This window comes from Canis aureus, chromosome 18 (genome assembly GCF_053574225.1).
Source record: "Canis aureus isolate CA01 chromosome 18, VMU_Caureus_v.1.0, whole genome shotgun sequence".
NCBI classification, from domain to species: domain Eukaryota; kingdom Metazoa; phylum Chordata; class Mammalia; order Carnivora; family Canidae; genus Canis; species Canis aureus.
This window is the reverse complement of record NC_135628.1, coordinates 42,451,911-42,469,420: the sequence shown is the minus strand read 5'-3', so window position 1 is coordinate 42,469,420 and position 17,510 is coordinate 42,451,911. Positions and strand designations below refer to the sequence as shown.

Here is a 17,510-nt window from a genome sequence, read left to right as displayed (position 1 = left end):
TTTTCAGCCATTATTTTCTCCAGTACTTTCTCAGTCTCACTCTTTCTCTATTCCTTCTAGGATTCCCATGAAATGAATATTTGATATTTTTGTTATGATCTCACAGGTCCTGAGTCTCTCTGAATCCCACCCCCCACCTTGCCCCCAGTCTATTTTCTTTTTCTTACTCAGAGGGGGTGATTTCTATTGCTCTATCTATAAGTTCATTAATTCTTTCTCTTGTCCCCTGAACTCTACTGCTGGGTCCATCCATTGAGTTTTCTATTTTCATTATTGTGTTTTTAGCTCTAAAATTTCCATCTGGCTCTTTTTTATATCTTCCATTTCCTTGCTGAATCTATTTCTTTGCTGAAACTTTCTACTTTTTTATTTGTTTTAAGAATCTTCATAATTCCTAATTAAAGCATTTTTATGATAGCTGATTTAAAATCTTTCTTAGAAAATTCTAATCTTTGGGGACCTGGGTGGCTCTATTGATAAAGCATGTGGTTCTTGATCTTGGGGTTGTAAATTCAAGCCCCACATTGGATGCAGAGCCTACTTAAAAAAGAAAGAAAGAAAGAAAAATCTTATTTTTTTGCTATCTTGGTATTAACATCAATCAATTGTAGTTTATCATTCATGTTGAGGTTTTCCTGGTAATTGGTATGATAATTTTTATATTAAAACCTGGTACTTGGGTATTATGTTCTGAGGCTTTAAATCTTATTTAAACCTGTCTTACTTGGCTTTTTGTGATACTACTCTGTCAGAGAAAGAGGGAGTGCCCCTTGCCTCATTACTCCCAAGTAGGGATGGTGATCCACCTTCCTCCCTTGGCTTCCATTGACATTCAAGTGGGGGCATTACTACTGAGTAAGAGTGGAAGTTTCAGGTTTCCCAGTAGGTGCTGATAACACCCTGGCATTATATTATTTCTTTGATCTCTAGGTCTCTAGTTTACCTTTTTTTCTCCACCTTTCAGAGCCACCTTTTATATTCAGTGGAAGGAATAAGAAAAAGTATGTTTATTCCATCTTCCTAGAAGATGAAATTAATCTTTTTTACTTTATAATTATATTTCTTTTTCATTCATTGTATATTTAATAATCTTTGATCAATTACATCAGAACTTGTCCTATGTTATTGGTTTTTACGAATAACCAGTTTTTGCTTTATTGAATTCTTCTGTTTTCTTCTTTTCTAAAACATCAATTTCTGCCTTTATCTTCATTATAATCTCTTTTATTTCTTTGAGTTTATTCTATATTTTCTAATTTATACCTACCTGATTATTTTTCATTCTTTTTATATTATTTAGAATAAGCAATTAAGGCTATACATTTCTTACCATGCAATACTTTTGCTGCATTTTGCAAGTTTTGAAATGTAATGTCTAAATTTTTATTCAGCTATAAGCACTTTAAAATTTCAGTTTTGATTTTTCTCTTTACCTCATGAACTTTTTTTAACTTCCAAATGTATAGCAGTGGTTCTATGTAGTTATTTTTATTATCCACTTCAAACTTTCTTGCATTACAGAGAATATGAGTCTCTATTAACCTTACTAGTTGAAGTTATTAAGGCCTCATCTTTAGACAATAAATTACCACACACTCAATAAAATACTAGCCCTAATTGCAGCCTCCTTGACAGTTGGGCATCTTTGCTAGAGAAGATTAAAATGATCTCAGGTATTTTAGCCATTGCCTATTTTCTAACCCTAGCAGAAAGAAAGGATCAGAAATGGAAAAGAGTATACATTCATAGTTTTATCGCAGGATTGTTCAAAGAGAAAAGTATATTTGCCTACTATATCTTCCATGGTGATTATAGCATCTTCTTGATTTTTGATAAGATATCCCACTAGCCCAGAAAACCTGTCTGCTTTTAAAATTTCTAGGCTTCTTCGAAACACATCTATTTGAAGTGGCAAACTTAGCCTTGATTTGAGGTTTTTTGACTTCCCTAAGAGACCAACTATATCTGCAAATTTCTTAAAATATATAGCCATCTTTCTTCAGGTTTTGGTCTGTTCATTTTGCTTAATGTTGTTCATGAATTTTAGAAGGACAAAATAATCATCAAAAAGTTCAAAGGATTTTTTTCAAAGAAAACTGCAAGTTATTTAGATAAGGAATAAAGTTCTTAAGTGTTAATTTATTTATGTTATTTTTAAAAAGATTTTATTTATTTATTCATGAGAGACAGAGAGAGAGAGAGACAGGGAGAGGGAGAAGCAGGCTCCATGTAGGGAGCCCGATGAGGGACTCCATCCTGGGACTCCCGGATCACGCCCTGGGCCGAAGGCAGGCGCTAAACCACTGAGCCACCCAGGGATCCCCTTAGGTGTTAATTTAAATTCATAATTTAGATCTCCAGGAATATCATTATTGATATAAAGTTGATCATATTTCTTTTAGAAAGTTCATTTTTATTGTCAAAAAACGAGGGGATGAGCTGGAGAATCTGGATTGTGTAGAGCCCAACTTCTATCTCCCCTTGATATCCAGCTATCTTGTAGTTTGATATCATATTTTTGACTTCTGATAAAGCTTTTCCGTCACTTTATACTCTGTATTTTCACTTTGTTGTTGAAATTCTTTGAATGCACTTGAGGCATATACTGCTAATCCAGAAGATCAGCTAAATCAGCAAGTAAAATATTCCTGTTTCTTCTATTATCTTCTATTCCCCAACTTATTTTACTTTTGTAGACTTGACCCAATGTATCTGAGAGATAAGAAGTCTCAGGCCCTATCTTTTATTTATTTATTTATTTTTGCTTGATTTGCCCAATTTTGAGCATTGCAAAGTCCTTCTCTTTAATGTGGAAGTGTCTTGCAAAGGCTTGGCAAAGAAGGTATTTTGACTGAACTGATGAACACCTTCAAGCAATACTTCTTTAATTGCCATATTTCCTTCATTTTTATATAATGCTTTAATAAATGGGGAAAACCAAGTTCCAGTTTCACCTTCATGTTCGTTGTGGTGTCTAGGGAGCAGCAAGGCTTGCAGATCTTGGAAAAATTTGCTTTTTCTTTTTTTTTTTTTATTTAAATTTATTTTTTATTGGTGTTCAATTTGTCAACATATAGAATAATACCCAGTGCTCATCCCGTCAAGTGTCCACCTCATTGCCCGTCACCCAGTCAGCCCCACCCCCGCCCACCTCCCCTTCCACCACCCCTAGTTCGTTTCCCAGAGTTAGGAGTCTTTATGTTCTGTCTCCCTTTCTGATATTTCCCACTCATTTTTTCTCCTTTCCCCTTTATTCCCTTTCACTATTTTTTATATTCCCCAAACGAATGAGAACATATAATGTTTGTCCTCCTCCAATTGACTTATTTCACTCAGCATAATACCTTCCAGTTCCATCCACGTCGAAGCAAATGGTGGGTATTTGTCGTTTCTAATGGCTGAGTAATATTCCATTGTATACATAGACCACATCTTCTTTATCCATTCATCTTTCGATGGACACCGAGGCTCCTTCCACAGTGGCTATTGTGGACATTGCTGCTATAAACATCGGGGTGCAGGTGTCCCAGCGTTTCATTGCATCTGTATCTTTGGGGTAAATCCCCAGTAGTGCAATTGCTGGGTCGTAGGGCAGGTCTATTTTTAACTCTTTGAGGAACCTCCACACAGTTTTCCAAAGTGGCTGCACCAGTTCACGTTCCCACCAACAGTGCAGGAGGGATCCCCTTTCTCCACATCCTCTCCAACATTTGTGGTTTCCTACCTTGTTAATTTTCCCCATTCTCACTGGTGTGAGGTGGTGTCTCATTGTGGTTTTGATTTGTATTTCCCTGATGGCAAGTGATGCAGAGCATTTCCTCATGTGCTTGTTGGCCATGTCTATGTCTTCCTCTGTGAGATTTCTGTTCATGTCTTTTGCCCATTTCATGATTGGATTGTTTTTTCTTAAACCAGTATCATAGAATACATTTTCTGTTAACATATCTAGAATAATTTGGCTTTTATCCAAGTGATAGCTTATCTTCTGTTCCTCCAGTGAGGAAATCACATTCAAAGGTTGAATAATATGTAATACATAGTACTTCCCACATTCCACCTCTGTTTTTATCCAAACAGGTAGTTAGTGCCTACCTTGTCTTCAAGTTTTTCTGTTCGCCAGAAAGCCTTCTTTTTGTGATTCCTAAGAATTTTTCACACTATCATAGTGAAATGGCGCTATCAGGCATATATGAGTTAAGAAGAACCAGAAAAGAAGAGGTTTGTTTCTTGGTAGAAGTATTTTGTCTTAATACCCACCATTTGCTTCAATGTGGATGGAACTGGAAGGTATTATGCTGAGTGAAGTAAGTCAATCGGAGAAGGACAAACATTGTATGTTCTCATTCACTTGGGGAATATAAATAATAGTGAAAGGGAATATAAGGGAAGGGAGAAGAAATGTGTGGGAAATATCAGAAAGGGAGACAGAACATAAAGACTCCTAACTCTGGGAAACGAACTAGGGGTGGTGGAAGGGGAGGAGGGCGGGGGGTGGGGGTGATGGGTGATGGGCACTGAGGGGGGCACTTGACAGGATGAGCACTGCGTGTTATTCTGTATGTTGGCAAATTGAACACCAATAAAAAATAAATTTATTATATAAAAAAAGAAACATTTGTTCTATTACCAAGGCTTTGCCTGGAATGTCATGTATAAGAGAGATATGCATGAACTCAGACATGACCAGAAAGCTTTAAGGAACTAACATTGACTTTATGGACCCAATAAAGCTCCTTGAAAAAAAAAAAGAAGAAGTATCTTGTCTTTTCAGGATGTGCCTGGCTACATTTTCTTTCTTTCTTTTTTCTTTTTTTGAATTTTATTTATTTATTCATGAGAGACACAGAGAGGCAGAGACCTAGGCAGAGGGAGAAACAGGCTCCTCACAGGGAGCCTGATGTGGGACTTGATCTGAGGATCCCAAAATCAAGCCCTGAGCTGAAGGCAGCCACTCAACTGCTGAACCATCCAGACATCTCTATTTTCTTTCTTTAAATTCCTTTTTTATTTTTCTTTCTGGGCACATTTTCTATGTATTTTTTAACTAAAAGTTATTTTTCATGATGATGAAAAAATATAAATCTTTAAAGTTTTTATGTTGCACTTCAATTTTTTTCTATATAAACTCTATTCTTTGGGAGATGGTTGTTGTATTAGTGAGATCTTAGTGCTTTTTTTCTGGATTCTTTGATCTCATGCAAGTTAAGAGGATCACTGGAAGTTTCTCATATCCAATGTAGTTATTAGCTACTGCTAATAGAGGCTTAGAGAACATAGATACTGTTTTGTTTTTTATTTTTATTTTTAAAAAAGATTTTATTTATTTATTCATGAGGTAGAGAGAGAGGCAGAGACATAGGCAGAGGGAGAAGCGGGCTCCACGTAGGGAGCCCGATGCAGGACTTGATCCGGGGACTCCGGGACCACGGCCTGGGCTGAAAGCAGGTGCTAAACCACTGAGTCACCCAGGGATCCCCTGTTTTGTTCTTTAAATCATCACCAAGAAGCAATTCAACTAAGTTTTCCTGATGGTTGATTGCCCCTAAGGTGACTAAATTAGTCACTTGTTCTCCAATTTCAGAAAAATCCTGTCTCGTTTTTCAACATAGTACCTCTGAATTTCTTCCTTAGTTCCCAAAGAATATGCACAGCCAAGATAGTCCCCCAATAGCCTGGATGATGCTATGGGTGAATAATTTTGGCATATGTCGGTTTAGAAGAATTTGCCCAGTTTTGAATCGTTTCAAATTTTTTGTACTTATCCTTTTTGACAGAAGGAAAGTTGAAATTCCACCATGATACTTTACCACCTTAATAGAAGTCTTCCTCTTTTGATGCCTAGAATTCAAATACTTTATTTTTGTTCCTCTCTCATAATTTCATATTCATTTCTACAGAGAAATTCCAGAGTGGTAATTATGACAACTTCTTCCCTTTTCAGAAGGACGGTTAAATGAACCAATAGATGGCAAAAATCTCTTTCAGGATTGAGTGACAGATTTTAGTTCAAGAATAGTGCCATTTATTTCTTCAAGATTTAAGTCAGAAATACATTAGCTTGACAAACCACTTTGCTGTTTTGTTAATTCTGCTTCAAGTAGATCTTTCCATCCCTGACATATGTGTGAATGTACACAAATACACAACATATTTTTCATTCTTTTGGGATCTCGATAGAAAGCACAGAAGTCTCAAGGAGGCAGTCTCGTGGGCTATCAATGGAAGAGATTAATAGAGTCATAGAGAGTAATAGTCTTTCTCTTTGTCAGGGACTTGGATCTAAGGGTTTATATTTTTCACTGTTATGGTATAACCTCCTGCCATTGCTGAAAATCCAGCTGCATTACTGATAAAGGTTCAGACTAGAAATCTGTGCATTTTATGTAGTTTTCCCCTCCACAGATAGACTTGGAAAGTGAAGGTTTGCTACTTGGCTTTCTTTGCAAGCTTTGCCCCTTTGCTTACATATTTGGGATTAAACTCCAATAGAGCAAACATTTTAATTTCCTTTAGGAAATCTAGGCATTTCATTTGGATGGAATTATTTGTTACAAGAATGTGTACCAGTTGTGGTATATATTATCAAACAAATCCTGATTTTCTGTCAACAATTTAACGAGTGTTCATCCCTTACTCTCCTTTTTATTTTTTTTCACTTTGCTTTTTCTTCTGCCTCTTTTCTACACCTGCTAGTGCTTTTAAATCTAATTTAAATGCTCTGAAATCTTCATTATTTTTCATCATGTCCTTAGAGTTGGCCCCATCTTGCATGAAGACTAAATGTTTTGGATTTTGTTTCCCTGTTCTGTTGTTGTGATTTTGTATCTTAGTCTAAAAATAGTCATGTTCACATTCAGAGTACTTTGGAATGACATTCACTTCAATAACAAATCAGACAGATTTTACTATTCGGCAGTAAAATGTCTACAAACCTTGGCTCTCAATTGTACTTCTTTGCTTTTTGGACCTGATGGTCTTCAAAATACTAGTGGATCATCAGTTTGAATCGGTCAGTAAGGGCTTTCTTGGTGCAATTGGTGACTTTCATGTCAACAGTTTTTCCATGGGGTTTGCCTTTGACTCCAAAATGAATGGTGCCATTAGTAGGTGAATTTCATACAAGCTGAAGCAAATTGAAAAATTTGTTGCTAAATTTCACCTTAACATTTTTTCGGTGGCTATTTGTGAAGGCTTTGAATTCATGTATTGGATCAATGAAGTTGAGTGGTGGTCTTGTTTCAGGATGCAGACTAAAACTCAATTTGTAGTGATATGAGTCACGAATTCATCAAAAAGTATGATACACATGTTAATTCTCTGGATGGCTGATTTTCCTTTGTGTCAGCTATTTCATCTTCCATGAACTTAGTTTTTAGTGGCTGAGAACCTTTAGTAACTGTACTCATTGTAGAGGCATTAGCTATAGCTGATTTCTCTTTATCATTTTGTTTTTGCTTTGAAATTTCTCCATTTTCCTCTTGCATAAAAGGTTGTATTTTAGGAACATTTTTACTACCTTTTTCATCTTACATGTCTGAATAGGATCTTCAGAAGATGTTTTCTGTAAATCTTGAATAGGTTGAATGTCCATGTGATATGCCCAAATCAACAAGGTGATTTTTACCACTTCAAGATTGCTCCATGTGCATCTTTTGCAGGCAAGGTTTTCCTATATTTTTGATCAATTCTATGACTTTCCAACCATCTATTTACATCTTCTTTTGTCCAGTCATTTGTAATTTTTGGCAGGTTCAGTGGTGCTGTCATTCTGATAGCTGTCTATAGAAAAGGAAATATGATTTAGTATTTTTATAAGTAAAATTTCAAATAATTAACTAATTTTTAATAGGTTATATATAAAAATATATGTATAACTATAAAAATTTCTTACAAAATTCAGAATGTTTAAAAAGATATATATGCCATCTAATTATCTTCCTGAGAGGAAATTACCATTACCAGTTTCTTCCGTATCCTATCAGAAAAATACTTCCAAACAAGTACATAAGCACTTTTTTTCACACAAAGGGCAATATACTATACACGATTCCCTTTACTTGTTTTATTCACTAACTATATCTTGGGGATACTTCCAGTCAATATGTAAATAGAGATGTTTCATCCTCATTAATGGTTGTTTGCTATAATGTGTGTTAGCTATATTGTTTAAAAATACTCAACTCAGCTATAGAAAATAAGAGAAACAAAGGAGGATATATGTAACTGAATAGAGAAAGTTGTATGAAGTAAGGAGGACATAGAAACTAAGTATAGAAGCAAGTAGTTTGTGAATTATGTTATGATAGATGTATATAAAGAAATAGAGCATATGAGTGTTAAACATAGTTAGGAAGGGATGGAAGGGCTAAAAAGATATCAAATATTCATAAGATACACTTGAAGCATTTGGTATTTTTAAGGTCTTAATTGGATCACCTATTGGCGACACCCATTCTGATCCCTTGCATTTTCTGCTCAAGGAACATAAACAAGATCCACAGTAGCTTGTCAGGCTACGAGGAGTCATATCTGTGTTCAGGCATATGTGCCTCTCTGCGTCCCTCTGGTTAAAGCAAATGTATGCATTGACTCAGTGTGTCTTCTATCTGGAACCGCTTTGGACAGACCTCAACTCTGGTTCTCAAAATTACACAATCAGTGGAGAATGCTGATAAGGCAGAAGGGAAGAGAGAGAGGATATATGATCTTGCATAATTTAGGTAGGAAGATTCTTCTACTCTTTTTTGCCTTATCCAAGCATGTTATCCATCTCTTCCCCCCTACTTTTTGCTGTGTATTTTAATTGATTTTAAAAGTCATATGCCTCAAGCATCTTAATCTGGTCTGTGAGCCATTCTGTTCCATGACTTCTGAAATAGTTTCTTGGGTAGTGATCTTGGAAGCTACTATTATATCAGAGTAATTTTTTTCACATAATAATTGATAATGGTTGATCCCTGAGCAATAATAAATGACATTGCATTGCTATTTGGTCTGCAAATTGGCAGTCTAGAATCTGGAAAATTGCTGGCCATCAGGGTTATAGAAACATAGCAATGGTTAGAAAAAACAAAATCTAAATAATAATAGTTAGCTTTAAGTATGATTCAAAAATGGCTCAAAAAATATGAGCCATTACAATGAATCCATCATGAGAGAAATCAAATTAACAGAGGAAGAAAGCCTGGAGAATTATGGCAAATAGGTTATATAAGCCCACTTCCATGGAATAATACATAGGAATATTGCCTCCCAGTTGTAGATATAAATTCAGATTAGGATTTACCTTCCTTTCCAAACATCACAGCAATGGTCCAAAGTTAAGGCTATTATTTTTTTGGTTAGTAACTCCTGTTGCATAGAAAGTGAAGAAAAGGGATCCCTGGGTAGTGCAGCAGTTTGGCGCCTGCCTTTGGCCCAGGGCGCGATCCTGGAGACCCGGGATCGAATCCCACGTCGGGCTCCGGGTGCATGGAGCCTGCTTCTCCCTCTGCCTGTGTCTCTGCCTCTCTCTCTCTCTCTCTCTCTGTGTGACTATCATAAATAAATAAAAATTTTAAAAAAGAAAGTGAAGAAAAACATATCTTATAGCTATGCTAATGTCAAATAGGCAAAGATATGCAAAATTGGTGGATTTTACTCCCTTACAAATACTATGACAACCAGAAACCCAAACAATTTAATGCATTCCAAAAAAATAAATAAAAGCTAGGCCTGTAGAGATCAGGAAGCTGACATATAAAATAAGCTGGGAAGAGAAAAAAGAGAATGAAGGGAGGAAAAATGCTTTAGGTATACAAATCTTGAAAGTAAACTCCATTTTAGGACTACATCAAACTTAAAAAACTGCATCAAAAGACACAATTAGGAGGAGGGGCAAGATGGCGGAAGAGCAGGGTCCCCAAGTCACCTGTCTCCACCAAATTACCTAGAAAACCTTCCAATCATCCTGAAAATCTATGAATTCGGCCTGAGAATTAAAGAGAGAACACCTGGAATGCAACAGTGAGAAGAGTTCGCGCATCTATCAAGGTAGGAAGACGGGGGGAAAAAGAAGTAAAGGAACAAAGGCCTCCGAGGGGGAGGGGCCCGCGAGGAGCCGGGCTGAGGCCGGGGCGAGTGTCCCCAGGACAGGAGAGCCCCGTCCCGGAGACGCAGGAGCTGCACCGACCTTCCCGGGCGGAAAGGGGCTCGCAGGGAGGTGGAGCAGGACCCAGGAGGGCGGGGATGGCCTCGGGCTCCCGGGGACAGTAACAGCAACTCCGCGCCCAGGAGAGTGCGCCGAGCTCCCTAAGGGCTGCAGCGCGCACGGCGGGACCCGGAGCAGCTCGGGGGGCTCGGGCGGCGGCTCCGCGGAGGGGGCTGCGGGGCGGGAGCAGCTCGGAGGGGCTCGGGCAGAGGAAGAGGCTCCATGCGGAGGGGGCTGCGGGGCGGGAGCAGCTCGGGGGGCTCGGGGGCGGCTCTGTGGAGGGGGCTGCGGGGCGGGGGCAGCTCGGGGGGGCTCGGGGGGGCTCGGGCGGCGGCTCCGCGGAGGGGGCTGCAGGGCAGGAGCAGCTGGGGGGGCTCGGGCGGAGGAACAGGCTCCGCGGAGGGGGCTGCGGGCCCGGGAGCAGCTCGGAGGGGCTTGGGCAGAGGAAGAGGCTCCATGCGGAGGGGGCTGCGCGGTTCCAGGAGCAGCTCTGGGGGGCTCGGGCAGCGGCTCCGCGGAGGGGGTTGCGCGGTCCGGGAGCGCGAATCCAACAGCGCAGGCTCCGGAGCACAGGGCGCCGGGACACAGCCCAGGATCCCGCCTCCCCCGGGACAGGCAGAGGCCGGGAGGGCCCAGGACAGCGAGGACGCTCCTGCCCCAGCTGAGCAGATCAGCGGCCCCGCCCCGGAGCCTCCAGGCCCTGCAGACGGAGAGCTCCGGAGCTACTGCGGGGGCTGACTCCAGGGCTCCAGAGCTGGCCCCGCCACTGGGGCTGTTGCTCCTGAGGCCTCAGGGGTAAACAACCCCCACTGAGCCCTGCACCAGGCAGAGGGCAGAGCAGCTCCCCCAACTGCTAACACCTGAAAATCAGCACAACAGGCCCCTCCCCCAGAAGACCAGCTAGACGGACAAGTTCCAGGGGAAGCCAAGGGACTTAAAGTACACAGAATCAGAAGATACTCCCCCGTGGTTCTTTTTTTCTTTTCTTTTTTTTTTTTTTTTTTTTGTTATTTTGTTTTGTTTTGCTTTTTGATTTGTTTCCTTCCCCCACCCCGTTTTTTTCCTTTCTTTCTTTTTCTTTCTCTTTTTCTTCTTTTTTTTCGTTTTTTTTCTTCCTTTTTTTTCCCTCTTTCTCTTTTCTTTCCTTCTTTCTCTCCTCTGTTTTTCTCCTTTTCCCAATACAACTTGCTTTTGGCCACTCTGCACTGAGCAAAATGACTAGAAGGAAAACCTCACCTCAAAAGAAAGAATCAGAAACAGTCCTCTCTCCCACAGAGTTACAAAATCTGGATTACAATTCAATGTCAGAAAGCCAATTCAGAAGCACTATTATACAGCTACTGGTGGCTCTAGAAAAAAGCATAAAGGACTCAAGAGACTTCATGACTGCAGAATTTAGAGCTAATCAGGCAGAAATTAAAAATCAATTGAATGAGATGCAATCCAAACTAGAAGTCCTAATGACTAGGGTTAACAAGGTGGAAGAACGAGTGAGTGACATAGAAGACAAGTTGATAGCAAAGAGGGAAACTGAGGAAAAAAGAGACAAACAAAAGACCATGAAGATAGATTAAGGGAAATAAACGACAGCCTGAGGAAGAAAAACTTACGTTTAATTGGTGTTCCCGAGGGCGCCGAAAGGGACAGAGGGCCAGAATATGTATTGGAACAAATTCTAGCTGAAAACTTTCCTAATCTGGGAAGGGAAACAGGGATTCAGATCCAGGAAATAGAGAGATCCCCCCCTAAAATCAATAAAAACCGTTCAACACCTCGACATTTAATAGTGAAGCTTGCAAATTCCAAAGATAAAGAGAAGATCCTTAAAGCAGCAAGAGACAAGAAATCCCTGACTTTTATGGGGAGGAGTATTAGGGTAACAGCAGACCTCTCCACAGAGACCTGGCAGGCCAGAAAGGGCTGGCAGGATATATTCAGGGTCCTAAATGAGAAGAACATGCAACCAAGAATATTTTATCCAGCAAGGCTCTCATTCAAAATGGAAGGAGAGATAAAGGGCTTCCAAGACAGGCAGGAACTGAAAGAATATGTGACCTCCAAACCAGCTCTGCAAGAAATTTTAAGGGGGACTCGTAAAATTCCCCTTTAAGAAGAAGTTCAGTGGAACAATCCAGAAAAACAAGGACTGAATAGATATCATGATGACACTAAACTCATATCTCTCAATAGTAACTCTGAATGTGAACGGCATTAATGACCCCATCAAAAGGCGCAGGGTTTCAGACTGGATAAAAAAGCAGGACCCATCTATTTGCTGTCTACAAGAGACTCATTTTAGACAGAAGGACACCTACAGCCTGAAAATAAAAGGTTGGAGAACCATTTACCATTCGAATGGTCCTCAAAAGAAAGCAGGGGTAGCCATCCTTATATCAGATAAACTAAAATTTACCCGGAAGACTGTAGTGAGAGATGAAGAGGGACACTATATCATAATTAAAGGATCTATTCAACAAGAGGACTTAACAATCCTCAATATATATGCCCCGAATGTGGGAGCTGCCAAATATATAAATCAATTATTAACCAAAGTGAAGAAATACTTAGATAATAATACACTTATACTTGGTGATTTCAATCTAGCTCTTTCTATACTCGATAGGTCTTCTAAGCACAACATCTCCAAAGAAACGAGAGCTTTAAATGATACACTGGACCAGATGGATTTCACAGATATCTACAGAACTTCACATCCAAACTCAACTGAATACACATTCTTCTCAAGTGCACATGGAACTTTCTCCAGAATAGATCACATACTGGGTCACAAATCGGGTCTGAACCGATACCAAAAATTGGGATCGTCCCCTGCATATTCTCAGACCATAATGCCTTGAAATTAGAACTAAATCACAACAAGAAGTTTGGAAGGACCTCAAACACGTGGAGGTTAAGGACCATCCTGCTAAAAGATGAAAGGGTCAACCAGGAAATTAAGGAAGAATTAAAAAGATTCATGGAAACTAATGAGAATGAAGATACAACCGTTCAAAATCTTTGGGATGCAGCAAAAGCAGTCCTAAGGGGGAAATACATCGCAATACAAGCATCCATTCAAAAACTGGAAAGAACTCAAATACAAAAGCTAACCTTACACCTAAAGGAGCTAGAGAAAAAACAGCAAATAGATCCTACACCAGGAGAAGAAGAGAGTTAATAAAGATTCGAGCAGAACTCAACGAAATCGAGACCAGAAGAACTGTGGAACAGATCAACAGAACCAGGAGTTGGTTCTTTGAAAGAATTAATAAGATAGATAAACCATTAGCCAGCCTTATTAAAAAGAAGAGAGAGAAGACTCAAATTAATAAAATCATGAATGAGAAAGGAGAGATCACTACCAACACCAAGGAAATACAAACGATTTTAAAAACATATTATGAACAGCTATACGCCAACAAATTAGGCAATCTAGAAGAAATGTACGCATTCCTGGAAAGTCACAAACTACCAAAACTGGAACAGGAAGAAATAGAAAACCTGAACAGGCCAATAGCCAGGGAGGAAATTGAAGCAGTCATCAAAAACCTCCCAAGACACAAGAGTCCAGGGCCAGATGGCTTCCCAGGGGAATTTTATCAAACGTTTAAAGAAGAAACCATACCTATTCTCCTAAAGCTGTTTGGAAAGATAGAAAGAGATGGAGTACTTCCAAATTCATTCTATGAGGCCAGCATCACCTTAATTCCAAAACCAGACAAAGACCCCACCAAAAAGGAGAATTACAGACCAATATCCCTGATGAACATGGATGCAAAAATTCTCAACAAGATACTGGCCAATAGGATCCAACAATACATTAAGAAAATTATTCACAATGACCAAGTAGGATTTACCCCCGGGACACAAGGCTGGTTCAACACCCGTAAAACAATCAATGTGATTCATCATATCAGCAAGAGAAAAACCAAGAACCATATGATCCTCTCATTAGATGCAGAGAAAGCTTTTGACAAAATACAGCATCCATTCCTGATCAAAACTCTTCAGAGTGTAGGGATAGAGGGAACATTCCTCAACATCTTAAAAGCCATCTATGAAAAGCCCACAGCAAATATCATTCTCAATGGGGAAGCACTGGGAGCCTTTCCCCTAAGATCAGGAACAAGACAGGGATGTCCACTCTCACCACTGCTATTCAACATAGTACTGGAAGTCCTCGCCTCAGCAATCAGACAACAAAAAGACATTAAAGGCATTCAAATTGGCAAAGAAGAAGTCAAACTCTCCCTCTTCGCCAATGACATGATACTCTACATAGAAAACCCAAAAGTCTCCACCCCAAGATTGCTAGAACTCATACAGCAATTCGGTAGCGTGGCAGGATACAAAATCAATGCCCAGAAATCAGTGGCATTTTTATACACTAACAATGAGACTGAAGAAAGAGAAATTAAGGAGTCAATCCCATTTACAATTGCACCCAAAAGCATAAGATACCTAGGAATAAACCTAACCAAAGATGTAAAGGATCTATACCCTCAAAACTCTAGAACACTTCTGAAAGAAATTGAGGAAGACACAAAGAGATGGAAAAATATTCCATGCTCACGGATTGGCAGAATTAATATTGTGAAAATGTCAATGTTACCCAGGGCAATTTACACGTTTAATGCAATCCCTATCAAAATACCATGGACTTTCTTCAGAGAGTTAGAACAAATTATTTTAAGATTTGTGTGGAATCAGAAAAGACCCCGAATAGCCAGGGGAATTTTAAAAAAGAAAACCATATCTGGGGGCATCACAATGCCAGATTTCAGGTTGTACTACAAAGCTGTGGTCATCAAGACAGTGTGGTACTGGCAGAAGAACAGACACATAGATCAATGGAACAGAATAGAGAACCCAGAAGTGGACCCTGAACTTTATGGTCAACTAATATTCGATAAAGGAGGAAAGACTATCCATTGGAAGAGAGACAGTCTCTTCAATAAATGGTGCTGGGAAAATTGGACATCCACATGCAGAAGAATGAAACTAGACCACTCTCTTTCACCATACACCAAGATAAACTCAAAATGGATGAAAGATCTAAATGTGAGACAAGATTCCATCAAAATCCTAGAGAAGAACACAGGCAACACCCTTTTTGAACTCGGCCACAGTAACTTCTTGCAAGATACATCCACGAAGGCAAAAGAAACAAAAGCAAAAATGAACTATTGGGACTTCATCAAGATAAGAAGCTTTTGCACAGCAAAGGATACAGTCAACAAAACTCAAAGACAACCTACAGAATGGGAGAAGATATTTGCAAATGACATATCAGATAAAGGGCTAGTTTCCAAGATCTATAAAGAACTTATTAAACTCAACAGCAAAGAAACAGACAATCCAATCATGAAATGGGCAAAAGACATGAACAGAAATCTCACAGAGGAAGACATAGACATGGCCAACATGCATATGAGAAAATGCTCTACATCACTTGCCATCAGGGAAATACAAATCCAAACCACAATGAGATACCACCTCACACCAGTGAGAATGGGGCAAATTAACAAGGCAGGAAACAACAAATGTTGGAGAGGATGCAGAGAAAAGGGAACCCTCTTACACTGTTGGTGGGAATGTGAACTGGTGAAGCCACTCTGGAAAACTGTGGAGGTTCCTCAAAGAGTTAAAAATAGACCTGCCCTACGACCCAGCAATTGCACTGTTGGGGATTTACCCCAAAGATACAGATGCAGTGAAACGCCAGGACATCTGCACCCCAATGTTTATAGCAGCAATGGCCACAATAGCCAAACTGTGGAAGGAGCCTCGGTGTCCATCGAAAGATGAGTGGATAAAGAAGATGTGGTTTATGTATACAAGGGAATATTACTCAGCTATTAGAAATGACAAATACCCACCATTTGCTTCAACGTGGATGGAACTGGAGGGTATTATGCTGAGTGAAATAAGTCAGTCGGAGAAGGACAAACATTATATGTTCTCATTCATGTGGGGAATATAAATAAATAATAGTGAAAGGGAATATAAGGGAAGGGAGAAGAAACGTGTGGGAAATATCAGAAAGGGAGACATAATGTAAAGACTGCTAACTCTGGGAAACCAACTAGGGGTGGTAGAAGGGGAGGAGGGCGGGGGGGGGTGGGAGTGATTGGGTGACAGGCACTGGGGGTCATTTGTATGTTGGTAAATTGAACACCAATAAAAAAAATACAAAAAAAAAATAAAAAAATAAAATAGAAAAAAAAAGACACAATTAACAGAATGAAAACGCAAACTATGGAATGGAGGGAAATATTTGCAAATTATATATCTGATAATATCCAGAATATATTTAAAAATTTCCTAACAATACAAATAACCTAATTAAAAATAGTCAAAGGACTTGAATAGACATTTCTCCAAAGATAATATACAAATGCCCAACAAGCATATGATAATGACCAACATCACTAATGATTAGAGAAATGCAAACCTAAACTACAATTATATATCATTTCACATCCATTATGATGACTACTATTAAAAAAACAGTAAATTGGGGCATCTGGGTGGCTTAGTCAGTTAAGTGTCAGCCTTTGGCTCAGATCATGATCCCAGGGTCCTAAGACTGAGCCCGCATCCAGCTTCCTGCTTGGCAGAGAGTCTGCTTTTCTCTCTCCTTCTGTGTGTTCTCTCACTATTAAATAAATAAATCAGATCTTAAAAAAGAAAAACAAATCATGAGTATTTGCGGAGAAATTGGAAGAAATGTTTGTGTACTGTTGGTGGGAATGTAAAATGGTGTAGCCTATACAACCCACCTTAAAAGAATGGTTAAAGGAAGCTCTTTAAACAGAGGGAAATAAAGGAGAAGAAACCTTGAGGGGTGTCTGGATGGCTCAGTTTGTTAGGCAATGGACTCCTGATTTTGGTTCAGGTCATGATCTTAGGGTCCTGGGATCAAGCTCCACGTTGGGCTCCACACCCAGCAGGGAGTCTGCTTGAGGATTTCTCTCCTCTTTCTGCCCATCCTCCAACTTTTTCCACTTTAAAATAAATATATCTTTAAAAAAGAGATAGAGAAGGAAACTTGAAACATGAAGGAGGAAAAAAGAACACAGTAAGCAAAAATATTGGTGAATAAACTTAACTTTCTCCTCTTCGGTTTTCTAAATTATGTTTGATTGTTGAAGCATTATCTGATATGGTTCTAAATGTATATTGTAGAATTATTTAAGATAATTATATTATGTGGATAATTATAAATGGATAGGGTAAGGGTTAAAAAGGGAAGAAAGATTTTTACACTTCATTCAAACTAGTAAGATATCATCAGACTGTTGTAAGTTAGATATATATA

The 17,510-nt window shown here is 39.2% G+C and overlaps 1 protein-coding gene and 2 pseudogenes across 2 annotated transcripts in view; 1 reads left to right on the top strand and 2 right to left on the bottom strand.

Annotated features, from left to right (window-relative positions):
* Positions 1-17,510, top strand: part of LOC144288918 (uncharacterized) — a 255,559-nt gene that overhangs the window by 139,985 nt on the left and 98,064 nt on the right. The gene's annotated exons all lie outside the window — the stretch shown is intronic.
* Positions 1,703-4,681, bottom strand: LOC144288446 (sterile alpha motif domain-containing protein 9-like; annotated as a pseudogene).
* LOC144288355 (sterile alpha motif domain-containing protein 9-like) lies at positions 5,342-7,767 on the bottom strand (annotated as a pseudogene).